Raw genomic sequence first — 14,176 nt, forward strand, 5'->3', positions numbered from 1 at the left:
GATTTCAATGTAAAGCCAAACAGATCCTTTGCATACCCAAACTAAAGAAAGTTGAATGTTTACTGAATTGCTTCCACAGGATGAGATATTACAGAGCAAGGTGTCCATTCTACTATAATTCAGCTGCACAATCTCATATTTGAGCATTGGTTTTAAAAGCCACCAGTTCTCCAAAGGGCTATCAAAGGTGCTTTTGAGTAGTGAGGGCATGGCCCTTTCTCCTTTTAGTTATTTTAAAAAATATGCACATTGTGAAAGAAGGAGAAGTGCTGCAGAAATATTAAGGGATCTGTGACTCATTCTCACCCATGTGCATTCACTACAATGTTAATTTCATAATACAACATTATGTATGTACATTGAAATATCAAAATGGGCTTCAGTGTGAAAGCTGACAGTCAGCCTGTTGTCATAGTCAAATAAAAGCAAGTTGTCTGTTAATTGAGTTGGATTCTCTGGAGAGTGATTAAGTGGTGATAGGGAAAAATCCCTGCTCCACTTCACCACACATACATAAAAAGGTTTTTCAGACTCCAATAGTATATAAGAAATTTATTTTACCAAAGATACCTTTAGAGCACCCTATACACCTTGCATTGTAATCACGGGTGTTAGTACTTTTTAGACAAACCCTTTATACTTTATAAATATACAGGAGAATATTTAGTACATACAGTAGCTGATAACATGTGTGATGGACGGTGTGCAAGAGCTGGCGATCTGGCCAGGATAGAGCAAAATTCCTTGCCTGGATGGGAGGCCAGCCCTGCAAAAGCACGAAAAACTGAGAGAAGATCTTTCAGCATTAATCAGGAGACACGTAGAAGATGCCAGTGCAGTAGTGGGTACCCTGTCATCCCAGCAGAGTTGGACCAAGGAACAATACCTGGTTGGGAGGCCACTGTAGTGGAAGGATGGGGCAGACAACCTGGCAGGATTACACAACCCTCCCCAACACACTAGGTGGCAACCTTCCTGTGTGATGATACCTGTACGGGCACCTGCAAGGTACGCTAGGAACTGCAGGTCAGACTTGTCAGGTTCTGGGGGTGCCCCTTGGGAATGGCTCCAGGGATTTATCCTGCCTACTTTTTGGGACTTCTGATTGACCGAGAAATACTTACGTCTGGCTACGCCCTAGTATCAGAAATACTCCCGGGTCAAAGGTAAAAGACACCACTTGACCTCATCCAGGTGAGTCGAGTAGAAAAGGATGAACTTGGCCTGAAGGAGTACTCTGTTTTTCATTTCATTAGTAAAATACTATGTATATTAAATTATTAGTAACAAATGTGTTGATACCTAAAAATATTAAAAAATTAGTAAATGTAAAATGTAAATATACTGTAAAACACGAAATCTAAAAATATAAATATGTGAAGTATAAATACTGTATACATTGACACACATGCACCTAGGAAGCAGCTAAAGGGCCTGAATGAGAGAAATTCCATACCAGACCAGGGGGTGGTGGAGTGCACTGACTCTTTCTCTCACTTCTCTGCAGACCAGTTACGGGAAATTCTGCCTGGCGCTGATGACGCCATTTCCGGTCCCTGGGCCAATGACATAATTTCCGGTTCCAGCCTCACTAATGACATCACTTCCTCTGCTCTCCCTTAAAGCTGACATCTTTGTGGCAAGCAAATCAGCTCTGTTCTGGACTCCAACCTGTACATTTCTGTACAATTATTAATTTAATTTTGCAGCCAGGAAACAATATACGGATGGTTGCCACAAACCTTTTTGTGGCTTTTGTCGAGTTTGTGACTATATATATATATTTATATAATATATATATATGTGTGTGTGTGTGTAAAATACATAAATCTATTGTTAGAAGTCTCTAATTGAGAGTTCTCCCCTCTTTCTTATCGCTGATATGTGAACAGACGTCATTTTACACCCAATGGTATGTCTCCTTTCTTCCCTCTCTTCCATTTTTCAAATGAATAATACAGTTCAGGTATTTTATGTTGAGTATCTAAAGATTTAAATAATTTACAGGAGTGAAATTTCTCTTATTATAATAAAAAAATCTTGGGACGAGATTTGTCTTTTTGGACATATCTTTTAAGGACTCTATCAGGACAATAATTTTATATGTTCTTGATGATACGTCAACAACTAAGCCAAGAAGAAACAGCAGCTCATCAAAAAGAGACCTAAAAGCGTTGCAGAGAAAAGAATGCAAAAAACCCCAATAATAATCTATCTCAACAAGGTCAACACTCTCTCTGCAAACAGACACACTGCTGATGGCTGTGCCCAAAAGGTCATTAAAGGCCTGGATCTTGGTTTTTATCCAGGACACTCGCAAGCCCAGACAATCAGACTCCTCACTCAGTCTCTCGAGCGTCCTGATCAGAGCCTCCGTTGACTCCGCGAAGATCACAGCATCGTCAGCAAAGTCAGGATCCGTGAATCTTTCTTTACCAACAGATGTCCCACAGCTGTTGGACCCCATGACCTCGCCCAACACCCAGTCCATCCAAGCATTGAACAGAGTAGGAGCAAGAACATACCCCTGACAAACCCCAGAATCAAGTGGGAAAAACGCAGAGGTTCTGCCTCCACTGTGCATAGCACTCACAGTACCAGTGTATAGGCTGCCCATGATGTCCAGCAACCTCGAGGGGATCCCGCGAACCCTCAGAATGTCCCACAGGGCAGCTCGATCAACTGAGTCGAAACCTTTGCGAAAATCGACAAAAGCTACAAAGAAACTCTGACGATATTCGTGTTTGCACTCCATGAGAATCCTCAGTGCCAGGATGCGGTCGATGGTAGACTTCTTAGGCATAACACCAGACTGTTCCGGTCACTGGTAGGTGAGCAAGTGATCACGGATCCTATTGAGGACTACCCTAGCAAGGACCTTACCTGGCACCGAGAGCAGTGTTATCCCCCTGTATTTGCTGCAATCCAGGTGATCACCCTTCCCTGTGACATCCACAGTCTGTTTATTCTTCTCATAACTTGCCCTATAGAAGTGGAAAGGAACAAGTTCAAATTTTCTACTATACCAGTCTTCAACATTCTGCCAAAACCCACACCTTATTGTCCGCACCCCCACCTCCATTATCTTCCAATAATGTTGACTTCTGTCTGTCCTATAACATATCCATAAGCACAACATAGCATAAGTCCAATCCAAATCTTATTCTAACTCTGCTAATAGAGTGCTAAGACTTTTGCCTTTTCCACAGTATTCCATAAACCCACATCATACAATCACTAGTCCTCTTATTTTTCTCAAGTCTTGCTTCCCATTTTATCATTTACCACACTCATGGAGTCATTCCCAACCTAATTTTATTCTACAATTGTTGTCAGTCTGCCCAGTCCTATGTAGGTTTGCCAGGCTTACCTCACCTGGGCACAAATTCACATTGTAATAACCAAAATTCCACAAATATTAAAACCTAATTCACCCCCAAATCTGTCTTGTACTAAACCCACAGGACAAGTTCAACCTAAATCTTATTCTGCCTTTATAATCAGGACACCTGTATTTCCATGAACATAAATTTTGCCCTCCTTTCCTTCAGACCAGGAAATTTCTCAGTTACTTTTTAATTAAATTAAGTCATTTCACTAAACCTGTCAAAAACATTAGCCTCATACTATTGTCTAGAGCAGTTTTTCCTAACCTTTATTTCTGTAGTGGCACAGATTTTGTAACCAAAATCATCCCAAGACTCACCACTATTCTACTAACTACAAACACATTATATCTCATCTATTATTCTCAACAGAATGTGTTGATTTTTGCCCCCCTCTTTGTTGTGCATTCTAATGCCAATCCTGTAGCCTTCATCTACCTGTTCAGCAATACTAAGCCTGCCAAAAAATTTAGCCTCATGCTATTGTCTAGGATGACTGCGGATGCCGCTTGAATTTTTCAGACATATGTTTAGATCTCATACCCTGGTCGTTGTCCACAACACTCGGTACGAACACTTTGAAACAGCAAACAGGGAATGCAAGAAAAGGCATTATTTATATCACACCCAGTTTGCCAATTCCATTTGCCATAACAAGAGCTGGAAAAAGTGCATGTGTATGGTCTTCCTCAATTACTTGTCTACAGTTGATTTCATTTGTCAGGTCGTTCCAGTCCAAGCTCCTTTATCCTCTTTTTTTCTACAACTTAAAGATTTATGAAGGGGTGTTTCATTAAAGAAATAGCCACATTTTCTTTGATTTCTGAAGTTCCACTTGAAGTTTCCATCTCCTAAGACGTGCTCTCTCATCTACAGTTACGTAATGTTAAAGGCGGGTGTGAATTGTGAACCATTGATGTCAACTTGACATAGTACATCAACAATTGTCCAATCATATTAAATTAAAAAAACATAAAACAATACTAATTTGCAGGCAATAAATGTGGGCATGTCTGGGGCACACAGAGCTGTGTCCCCAGAAAAATCTGAATGCAACCAATCAAAGGGCAGCCTCAGGTCACCTGCTTGCCAAAAGATCAAGGACTTACATAGACTCTCATTTGGTATGCGTCCTTCATTCCAGAAATATCGGAATTCACACAATTTTTTTTTTATTCACACAGAAATTAAACAAATACAAGTCAGAACTCATTTTTTATGGATGTTGGCATGCATTGATACTAGGCGTGTTGTTTAACTATATTTATTTCACATTACCTAATTAATTTAAGTAGACTTTTTAAAATATCTGGAGGGGCAGCGCCCTAGTGGCCCACATTACAAACTGCCACTTCTAATAGGTGTAGGCTAAAAACAAACCGAAAACAAAAGGTTTTCTGATTTTTAATTAGTGAACCAGTTTCCTATACCAATTCAAAGAAAAACAGTTTTGTAAATATTAATCACATGTAATTAAAATTCTGATTTCTTTTTACCCACAAATTTTGGTTAAGGCTAATTAATACAACTGTGTTGCTGAAGTCCAGCATCTTCACTGATATCATTAAGATAAGAGTGATGAAAAGCTGAGTCTGTGGAATGAGCATAATCTACAATTTGGTTGTTTTATCCCTCATTCTCTGCTCACTGTGTTAAGTTCACAAAGAAACATCACAATGGAAATTTACCAGCTCATGTATGTCTTTTATAAAAGGTTTCTAATTTATGTGAATATCTGTCACATTTGGAATGGCAGTCTATCCTAGCAAACATCGGTGACTGGAACAATGCCCAGATGGAACATCAGTCCATCGACACACTCATACTCACTAAGGTCAATTAAGCAACACCAATTCACCTAACCTGCATAACTTTAGACTGTAGAAAGAAACCAGAGCATCTGGAGAAACACATATACAGGTATAGGGAGATCATGCAATCTCCATGCCGGGAGCACTCGGGGCATAAACGTCCCATCCCTATTTAACATTCATCTCAGCTTATGCATAGAAAAAGGTTAAAAGGTGTGAGAGCCATGTAGGACAGAAGGGCATCCCAGCTGAAAAATGGCATGATTTCCTATCAAGATGGAAGGAATTCATGGGAACTGGAGTCCATAAGTGCAACCCTGTCATGCCAGGCTGCCAGAGGCTGTTTCAGGTCTGATATGAGGGGAACACTCAACTGGAGGAAGAAGAAAAGAATAGAGTTTCGTTGTTTATATTGTAATTGGCAATCCATTGTTTGAACCCATGACTGTATGGGGTATTATTGGTTCTGGGGCTTGTTGGCCCCATCTACTGGTTACAAAGGATTACTGTCATGAAAATGTATCTTTTGCCATAATAAACAGGATACCTTTTATTACTGTAGTGTCAGGCATACTGTAGTCTCCTGTGCTGACAAAAGCCAACAACTTTGTCTCATTTACTTTATTAGCCTCAAAAGAATAAGTGTTGAACATATCAAGGTAACTTTACTTTGGTTAGATGCACTATATGTCTCAAATATTGAACAAGTCCAGATGAATAACAAACAAAGCAGTCATTAAATTCCAGTTTAAATATTAACACAAAAAAAGATTAATTGGAAAAACTTCATTCAATTACGTGTAAAAATTCATTTCAACAAATCAAGCTCACTTGATTGATCTACCACTGGCCAAATTAGTTAATCTAACAATACTGGAATAAATTAATAAACCCATTAATAAACCCAACCACAGGGGATGCACAAACCAGTGTGTTTCTTCCTGCCGGTCCCAAGCCTGGATAAATGGGGAGGGTTACGTCAGGAAAGGCATCTGCTGTAAAATTTTCCCAAATCAACTTGCAGACAACAATACAAATTTCTATACCGAATCGGTCGCGCTCCGGGTTAACAATGATCGCCACCAAATTGTTAGTCAGCAGGGTGCTGGTGGAAATTGGGCTACTGTTGGCCAAAGAAGAAGAAGGAGAAGAAGAGGGGGAGACATGTCCGGAGGCAGGAGATGAGGAGGAAGGTAAAGAGAGTGGAACTGAGAGTAGGAACTTTGAATGTTGGCAGTATGACTGGTAAGGGGAGATAGTTAGCTGATATTATGGAGAGAAGGAAGGTTGATATATTGTGCGTGCAAAAGGCTAAATGGAAGGGGAGTAAGGCCAGGCGGATCGGAGGTGGATTCAAATTGTTCTATCATGGTGTGGATAGGAGGAGAAATGGAGTAGGGGTTATTCTGAAGGAACAGAATGTCAAAAGTATTCTGGAGGTGAAAAGAGTGTCAGACAGAGTAATGATTATGAAGCTGGAAAATGGAGGTGTGATGATGAATGTTGTTAGTGCATAAGCCCCGCAAGTTGGGTGTGCAATGGATGAGAAAGAAGATTTTTGGAGTGAGTTGGATGAAGTGATGAACAGTGTACCCAAGGGACAGAAAGTAGTGATTGGAGCAGATTTCAATAGGCATGTTTGTTGAAGGGAACAGATGAGGAGGTGATGGGTAGGTATGGTGGCAAGGAGGGGAATGAAGAAGGTCAGAGGATAGTGGATTTTGCCAATAGGATGGACATGGCTGGGTGAATATGTATTTTAAGAAGTGGGAGAAACATAGGGTGATGTACAAGAGAGGAGGAAGATGCACACAGGTAGATTACATCCTATGCAGAAGAGTCAATCTGAAGGAGATTGAAGACTGCAAAGTAGTGACAGGGGAAAGTGTAGTTAAGCAGTATAGGATGGTTTACTGTAGGATGACGTTGGAGATCAAGAAGAGGAAGAGAGTGAGGGCAGAGCCAAGGGTCAAATGGTGGAAGTTGAAAAAGGAAGATTGCAAGGAGGAAGAAGGTGAGGCAGGCACTGGGTGGTAGTGAAGAATTACTAGACAGTTGGGAAACTACAGCAGATGTAGTAAGGGTGACAGCAAGATGCTTGGTGTGACATCTGGACAGATGAAGGAGGAAAAGGAAACTTGGTGGTGGAATGGGGAAGTACAGGAGAGTATACAGAGGAAGAGGATGGCAAAAAAGAAGTGGGATAGTCAGAGAGATGCAGAAAGTAGACAAGAGTACAAGAAGATAAGGTGCAAGATGAAGAGAGAGATGGTGAAGGCTAAAGAAAAAGAGTATGGTGAGTTGTATGAGAAGTTGGACACTAAGGAGGGAGAAAAGGACCTGTACCGATTGGCTAGACAGAGGGACCATGCTGGGAAAGATGTGCAGCAGGTTAGGGTAATAAAGGATAAAGATGGAAATGTACTCAACAAGCGAGGAGGTACTCAACAAGCGAGGAGAGTGTGTTGAGCAGATGGAAAGAGTACTTTGAGTGGCTTATGAATGGTGAGAATGAGAGAGAGAAGAGGATGGATGATGTGGAGATAGTGAATCAGGAAGTGCAACGGATTAGCAAGGAGGAAGTAAGGACAGTTATGAAGAGGATGAAGAATGGAAAAGCCGTTGGTCCAGATAACATACCTGTGGAAGCATGGAGGTGTTTAGGGGAAATGGCAGTGCAGTTTTTAACCAGATTGTTTAATGGAATCTTGGAAAGTGAGAGGATGCCTGAGGAGTGCAGAAGAAGTGTAATGGTGACGATATTTAAGAATAAGGGGGATATGCAGGACTGTAGTAACTACAGGGGGACAAAATTGATGAGCCACGGCATGAAGTTATGGGAAAGAGTAGTGGAAGTTAGATTAAGAAGGGAGGTGATGATTAGTGAGCAGCAGTATGGTTTTATGCCAAGAAAGAGCACCACAGATGCATTTCCTCCGAGTGTGTTGATAGAGAAGTATAGAGAAGGCCAGAAGATGTTGCATTGCGTCTTTGTGAACCTGGAGAAAGCATATGACAGGCTGCCTCGAAAGAAGTTGCGGTATTGTATGAGAAAGTCAGGAGTGGCAGAGAAGTATGTAAGAATGGTACAGGATATGTACGAGAGAAGTGTGACAGTGGTGAAGTCTGTGGTAGGACTGATGGATGCATTCAAGGTAGAGGTGGGATTACATCAGAGATCAGCTCTGAGCCTTTTCTTATTTGCAATGGTGATGGACAGGTTGACAGACGAGATTAAACAGGAGTCCCCATGGACTGTGATGTTTGCTGATGACGTTGTGATCTGTAGCGATAGTAGGGAGCAGGTTGAGGAGACCCTGGAGAGGTGGAGATATGCTTTAGAGAGGAGAGGAATGAAGGTCAGTAGGAACAAGACAGAATGCATGTGTGTAAATGAGGGGGAGGTCAGTGAAATGGTGAGAATTCAAGGAGTAGAGTCGGCGAAGGTGGATGAGTTTAAATACTTGGGATCAACAGAACAGAGTAATGGGGATTGTGGAAGAGAGGTGAAAATGAGTGTGTAGGCAGGGTGAAATGGGTGGAGAAGACTGGCAGGAGTAATTTGTGACAGACAGATATCAGCAAGAGTCAAAGGGAAGGTCTACAAAACGATAGTGAGACCAGCTGTGTTATATGGGTTGGAGACGGTGGCACTGACCAGAAAGCCGGAGACAGAGCTGGAGATGGCAGAGTTAAAGGTGCTAAGATTTGCATTGGGTGTGACAAGGATGGACAGGATTAGAAATGAGTACATTAGAGGGTCAGCTCAAGTTGGACGGTTGGGAGACAAAGTCAGAGAGGCGAGATTACATTGGTTTGGACATGTGCAAAGGAGAGATGCTGAGTATATTGGGAGAAGGATGCTAAGGATAGAGCTGCCAGGCAAGAGAAAATGAGGAAGGCCTAAGAGAAGGTTTATGGATATGGTGAGAGAGGACGTGCAGGTGATGGATGTAACAGAACAAGATGCCGAGGACAAAAAGATATGGAAGAAGATGATCCACTGTGGCATCCCCTAACAGGAGCAGCTGAAAGAAGAAGAAAGAATAATAGTGGAATAAATTAGGATAACAAAGTTATTTGACTTATTCAAAAGTGATCAAAGTTTTGTTAAATCAAATTACTGAGTGTCAGCTGAATAAAATGCATATATGTTGATTATACACCTTTATGTCAGATGACGATTTCTTCTCAATTAACTCAATCCAAAACACAAAGTGGCTCATAACTGCTAGATTGGTTGTGGTAACCACGCAGCAGGTTACTATTTGTCCTCTTCTGACTAGCTGATCACTATTATAAATGGTGGTACGGAGGATGGTCCACTGGCAGCATTTATCAATTGCAAGATCAACAGACAAAATACTAATTGATCATATGCTGCCTTTTTCCTCCCAGACAAGCAGACATATGCATTAAGGTTAGCCATTTTGGCCTAATTTGAATATGCACCGAAAAATATTTAGACATAATTGGGCCGCATTTTGGTAAATTGTTTTGAATACAAACCTAATAACTATGAAATTTAGGCCTATTTGTGTTCTCATTACAGGGTGTGTTAATATTTTTGTTTAAAATCGATGTGAACAAATCAAATTGTTTAGGCTTAATAGCAGGTAGGGTTAGGGTCAATCAAAAATGCTCAACAAAAATGGGCCACTGAAAATATTTAGTGAAATAAACATTTTTGATGAACCAAAGATTAACCACAATTTAAAAAATATTACATTTTAATACATATCAATATTCAAATCATTACAATTCAGTTGCCTGGATCTTACAGGCAAATTTATTCATCCTTTGGGGACACTTCTAGAACTCTGCCTTTTTTACTGATAAGCTAAAATTTTTAGTGACTCTTAAAAGAACAGTTTTACACTCACTCTACTCAGCAGACAGACATTAACGTGTACAAACTGGGAAACGGTGGCGACCAAGCAATTGGGAGAGCCTCCTGTGGAGTTTTCACTCTGGCAACGAGCAGAAGTGGTGGGTTGATTTCGTCCATGAAGTTTTCACGCAATACAATTTTTTTATGGACAGTAAAATGTTTTAATGGACATGTTTCAATTATTCATATTTTTACAGATGGTGGGTAACCCTACCTGGACTCCATAACAATAGTTTCAGAAATGCCCCAGATATCCTGGGATGTGCTCTAAAGTTTTCAGAGCCTAGAAATGCCTCTTTATGCTTGCATTGAATCAAATATTTCAGATGGTTCGTATCATAAAAGCTTTAATTCATAGGCTGTTCTGTTTGTTGGTGCCAATTTTCAAATGACCAGTCCCAGAGGCGAGGGCTGCTATTTGTTAACAATGCATTGATAAGGTCCGATTGCTAAAAGTCAGCAGCAACATTTTTAAACGAAGAACAAAGATGAAGAACATGCAACGGTGCACACAAGAGTACTTTCTGTAAATAACAATCAATCCTAAAAATACATAGGCAAAACTTGTAAACCTTATGTGTATCCTGTATAGGATTAATAAAGATGGATGGCCTAAATAGTATAGGTACAGGTATAGGTTTGTGAATAAGGTGAGTGTCTCTTTAAGAGACTAATTCACCCACCTGTATAAATTGGTCCAAGACTCAAGGCAGGTATGTGAAGAGAGGAATGGTGAACCAAAGTCTGAAGTAAGGAAGCGAAATCTGTGCCTTAACTGTTTCTTTTTATGATACAATGGGGCTTCTTGTATTTTCTCTTTACTCTTTTCACAATGTATTTATTAGATTGACTTGCTTTGTGTTATTGCCTCACTGTTTGTTTATGTATTGTTTTCTTTGGTTCATCATTTAACTAGAGTTATTTTTTGGTTTGGGGGCTTTTAATGCATGTTATGAAGTTCCATATTCATAGAAGCCTTGACGAGTTGCATTGTATTTTAGTTACTTGTTGTTTGTAATAAAAGTTTATGAAGGGCATGAGCATTTTTTTTTAAATGCCGGACTTGTGCTACACCTGGTAAAATGTGGCAGGAATGGTGGCTCTGTGCTAATTGCAGAAGCTAGCATAAAAGGAGCTCCATTAGCAGCGGCACTGATTACTTGGGATAAAGGTGTAGACTGCAGACACTATACTAGCTGTGTGAATGCATGTCTCTGAAGTCAAATTAGAAGTGCAATGCAGCATTTTCATTAAGTGATGAAGACTATGACATCCTGAAAACATCCCCATGACCTTCAAGGTTTAATAAAAATAAAATGCCTGTTATAACTGTTTGCTAAATGGTAAACATGTGATGTTTAATGTTTTCCAACCAACTACATATCAGTATGTAATGAACACGACAGATAATGCAGCAAAGTAAACATTTGCCCTCGCAATATTGTTATACTGTAGTATGCATTTTGTTCAGGTTTAAGTCTTGTTTTATAGACCTCATCACCAAGAATGGGGATTCACCTGGAGCGTAAATTCTACACTGATACTTGTAAGCACCAAGATATAAGTCTTTCATGTGCTGTCAGTAATTCTTGAAAATGTATAATATCACAAAACCACTGTTAACTTGATGCTTTCATAATTTCTTATTCAGGGCCAGAACACTAGTGTGAACACTAACACCAGGCAAGTAGATTATGAATGATGTAGCTAAAATTAAGGGTGTCATCACTATGAAAATACATTGATGTATGCATCTGGTAAACTTTAGTTTCATCTTAATATAATTGTCAATCAAGGTTTGTCCTATTAATTGCTAGGTTTTGTAATGCGGCTCTGACAAGCTGCAGTAGGTCTGGACTCTGGGGGATCCCAGCAGAACTTGCTTGATCAGAATATACTTGACAGTGGGTATTGTGTACAAAACACAGAGTATCAATGTACTTGTGCTTGTATAATTTTGAATTTTACATTACAGTTTACTTCAGGAAAACCATGATGGTGATGCAAAAGATGAAAGAGGAGTTCACAAAAACACTAATATCAAACAAACTAAACATAAATATGCATAAAGCTGTACAATTGATATTTTTGTATATTACATTTATGTAATGTATGTATGTGTGCATATATTTACCTACTTTATAATAGGTTATTTTAACCAATTTTGGATGGTGCTAAATATCTACAGTATAGGTAGTCCATACATTGACATTGTTTTCATAGTTCACAATACTTTTTTTTTCTTTTTTTTTTTTTTTGTATAGTAAGACTATTTGTGTTGCATGAAAGCCATCTTTGTATATTGTACAATCTGCGCTGGTTGGCTCTAATAAAAATGTAAAGAATTTTACTAAGTGTGTTGTAGTCCAGTTAAATTCTACATGAATGGTGGTCATTTAATGGGCTGCCAACAATATTTTAATATAAAATAAAATGCTCACATTGCAGCTAAAGGGCAAATTTCTGTCAGCAAATGCCATCCTGCCACCCGAGAACCAACACACCAGCTTCCCACTGTTTCCACTAGCAGGCCACCAGAAAGCTAATGTGCCAAATTCCAGTGGACCATCAGCGGTAGCCACTGGTGGACCACTATTTTGGTGCTAGTGGCCTTCTACTGGCCCACTGAAGCTATGCTAGCAGAGTTGCTTTTAAAAATATTTCCACATTCAAATTAATTGGATAAATCTGACAGCTGCCTACCCACCAAGTATAATCTGGCATAACATATTACATGGTCTCCAGTCTCCACAATGAGAAGAAAAGCAAGCTCTTCTTATGCAGTAGGTTTGCCAGATTATTGAAGTCAAACTAGCCCAACATTTTTCTCACATCCTTTACACAAATGTACAGTCTTTATTCTTCCCATAGTCTGTACAAATGAATGTTGAACTTCAAAACTCTTTGCAGTAACTGGACAAAGAGTGGTACCTTAATGCAAAATATCTACATTCATATTAATTAAATTTTTGTCAAAAAAAAACAAAACTGCACATTACCCCAAAACTCCCTTTTGCCCAAGCACCTCATTTACCCAATAGAAAATGTTAAAATACCCTGATTTGGAAAAATGTAATTGGCAATTCTAGGTCAACCAATTGCATAGACTGAAATGTAGATATTATGACCTCCAATAACATCATGTCAGTTGCATTAGATTTGTAAAGCCAACATATATGTTAATTATCATTTCAAACACCCTAAAGCAACTGAGTAATGGTAAAGCGTCCCAAACATTATTTTAAAATCTGAAAAAAAAAACAAACGTTAATTTTGAATAAGCACAACATCAGTTAACTATGTGAAATGGCATTTGTGAATGTGGTGTTTAAAGCAATTAAGTATTGTTTAGTATTGTTTTACCGCAAATTATACTTGTAAATGCGATACCTTAAGAATTTAAGTCATTTGTATTATAAATGGGCCTGCTCTGGTGTCTGGAAGGTTGCCAGTTCAAATCCCGCTACTGCCAACAGGGATCCTACTCCACAGGGCCCTAGCGCAAAACCCTAAACTTGAAAGTTGTTCCAGTGGTGCTGCACGATGGCAAACCCTGCGTTCTATCCTCCAGAGGTCATTCAAAAAGACGAATTCCCTCCGGAGATTAACAGAGTATATAAAAAAATATTTAATAAAACAAACAGTAAAACATACCCCCGTAATAACAAATAAGTCTAAGACTCTTCATGCTTTTTACTTTCCCGTATACGAAGTACTGTATATGGAAAGTATTTGTAGTCGTCCAAAAATTCGAATTCGAGATTTTGATAAATATCGACGTTTTAGATCTCCCTGAGTCAGAAAATACTATTTTTTGGAATTATGTCTATCTGTGCGCGTGTGTGTATGTAAACACGATAATTTCAGTACGCTTTCACTTAGGTCAACCAAAATTTGCATACAAGTATTACCGGTAGGTACAAAACGTAGATTTCTAACAACTTTTGAGCTATTTCCGCTAACCAGAAGTGGCACCTTTTTATTTTCTTGGAGCTGCAGAGTCCATTTTATTCAACTTTTATAATAATTGCTCAATATATTAATTTGATGTGTTATTGATAGTTTTTTAATGTACATAATATAAAATA

The sequence above is a fragment of the Polypterus senegalus genome, chromosome 5 (assembly GCF_016835505.1).
Source record: "Polypterus senegalus isolate Bchr_013 chromosome 5, ASM1683550v1, whole genome shotgun sequence".
Taxonomy (NCBI): Eukaryota; Metazoa; Chordata; class Cladistia; order Polypteriformes; family Polypteridae; genus Polypterus; species Polypterus senegalus.